This window comes from Sardina pilchardus, chromosome 9 (genome assembly GCF_963854185.1).
Source record: "Sardina pilchardus chromosome 9, fSarPil1.1, whole genome shotgun sequence".
In the NCBI taxonomy this organism is placed as follows: domain Eukaryota; kingdom Metazoa; phylum Chordata; class Actinopteri; order Clupeiformes; family Clupeidae; genus Sardina; species Sardina pilchardus.
Window position 1 is genome coordinate 1,425,056 of NC_085002.1, and position 2,500 is coordinate 1,427,555.

The following is a 2,500-nucleotide window of genomic DNA, read 5'->3' on the forward strand; positions in this document are numbered from 1 at the left end:
AGAAACTGGCTCTTGTAAGAAATTACCTACCGGTATGTAAGTCGCTTTGAATTGAAGCATCAGGCAAATTAATAAGTAAGTAAGTAAGTAAGTAAGTAAGTATGTTAAGCTTTTAAGATCTCACCTATCCTCGCTTGATTGACTAATTATTGATCCTTTCCAGTGTTCTCAGGAAGAGAAAATAACTGAACTTCAGAAATGTCTTAGTGTAGCAGTGCTCGTGTGTGTGTGTGTGTGTGTGTGTGTGTGTGTGTGTGTGTGTGTGTGTTCAGGGACGGAGTGAGATACTAGAGCCCCGAGTTTGGCCGCGATGTATATGGTAGATCGTGTGCAGTATTGCACAAGAGAATCAATCATTTGTGACCAATCACAATAAGTGGGTTGAGCTTGTGGGTTTCAAATGCATTAAATGTTTGGTTTCAGTTCTTTCATTATTATTTTCACTGTTGAAATAATGGCCATAACGACCTAATATGCTGAGGAAGTAAATTGAAAAGTGCTTCAAGAAGAAGTTTTTTTTTCACATACAAGACATTTCAGGCCAGTTATAATCTAGGGGACACAATGAAAATAAATTCCCCTAAATGTCAACACTATTTCTTTGCATTGATGTGGTACTTTAGAGTTGACGAACTCCAGTGATATTCAAATTCAATGCTGCAGACATTACAGAGGACTTTATTTTTATCAATACTTTTTTTTTTTTAAATCAACACCATCAGGCTGTTTTCTAAAAGTAAATGTTCCAATCAATGATCCAGGCAGCGTGTTCTTGTCTCCCTCCTTAATTTTACAGTCTAATGTATACTGACTAGAATGGCTCTGGGTCAAAGGTCATACAGAATGTTTTTTATTTTATTTATTTATTTTATTTTTAATCAGTTAATTGTTCTCAAATTAAGTAACCGAAATGAAAACATTATTTTGACAGTCCTAATGCTTATGTTAACTATCTCGAAATGTGCGTGCTGGTAAGACAGTCCTACACACACACACACACACAACATCTGCAGCCTGCTATCGAGAGATCAGCGCACATTGCACATTACTGGCACATCATACACACGCACGCAGGCACACACACACGCGCGCTCACAGAGACACGAGCGCACACTGCACATAAATGGCACATTACATACTTATCACTATAAACTTCACACGCATCGTTATTCTACACTACAAGGTTGTATTAATGCAGCAGTGTCATGTGCAAAAATACTGCATTTCAACAGTAGGCTAAGTTAAAGTACAATGCAGATGTTATTCCGCCAAGCGCGAAATACGACATATAGCGTGGGCCTAACAAGCATCTGAACAGCAAGGGGTTACTCAAAAACTGCCGTTAAACTGCCATTTTGTCACAAAACAGCCGTTTTGACCCTTGAACACTGAGTTATTTTCAAGGGACAGGCGATCCACTTTAACGTGCACTCGGAGCAGAAACATGCAATGACAAGTCAGGTTTTACGGGGGAACCAGCTGTTCAAACTTCAGCTATTTGCAGGCAATTTGCTAATTGGTCACCTATTTATTCTAATTCACACAACCATTGTTCACATAAAGGTGAAATCAAACAAGCGTCTGCTCTGAAATTATTTGAAATGGACACACTGAAGAAGATCCAACGAACATCCTCACACACGGAACACAAACCTCCTATTTACCAAACAGACTCTTCTGGCGTGTCCAGCCAAACTCGTGCCAAATGCACAGTGGGCATTGTCATGGCTTCTCACAGAAAATCTAAAAAAAAAAAAACCCGTTCTGCTGGGGTTTGGACGTCAGTCGCCTTCCCATCCCGTTTTAATGCAACAATGTGCTGGTCAATGATGCGAAATATAATAGTCCGTATCAGTTTACGATCAAAGCAAATTTGTTGTAGCTGATTAACCGGTGGTTAGTGTTGGAGCGAAAGCTCACCTACCTAAGCCTGTGGCGGAAAACCCGTCAGCTACGAGGAATGTCTGAAGTTTAGTGTGCCACAGTATGTCCGTATATTTGCATTGGGGTGATTTTAAGGTGATTTTGTCAGGAAATTACAGTGACCAAATATACCACACCAACAGAAGTAGCCTAGGACTCTCAACAATTTTCCAGCGCAATACCGGCAGCATTCTGGAGCGCTTGACACAGGACGGTTGGACCCGAGCACTGCACATTTATTTATTTAAGTCTATCAATGAGTAAAACCGACCGCACATTCAGTACTCTATTATGGAGTAAAAAGCACATTCAGTAGTCCATTAAGGAGTAAGACGCAGATAATTCATGGTCCATACAAGACGCCGTCCATATAACACTGGGTCTGAACTCAGCAACTACAACACAGAACTCTCTGTATCGGAAAGCGCTTTCCGCAGTCTTGTGTGAGTGGTTTACCTGAAGGTTATGTGGCAGCTCCTCCAAGAAAAGTTATAATTTGCTCTCAGAAGTCATCGGAATCAGCCAGGGGCGAAGAAGTCCGCCGTAAGCTCTCCACTTCCACAGCACGTCCCGTTGG

The 2,500-nt window shown here is 41.0% G+C and overlaps 1 protein-coding gene across 3 annotated transcripts in view; it reads right to left on the minus strand.

The window, feature by feature from the left end:
- The window catches only part of LOC134092396 (semaphorin-3F-like), a 44,516-nt gene that overhangs the window by 41,778 nt on the left and 238 nt on the right, over positions 1-2,500 (minus strand). For all 3 annotated transcript variants that reach the window (XM_062545228.1, XM_062545226.1, XM_062545227.1), the window contains exon 1: positions 2,380-2,500. This exon is cut by the window's right edge and continues 238 nt beyond it. The gene's annotated coding sequence lies outside the window, so the exon portion shown is untranslated. The remainder of the gene's footprint in view (positions 1-2,379) is intronic.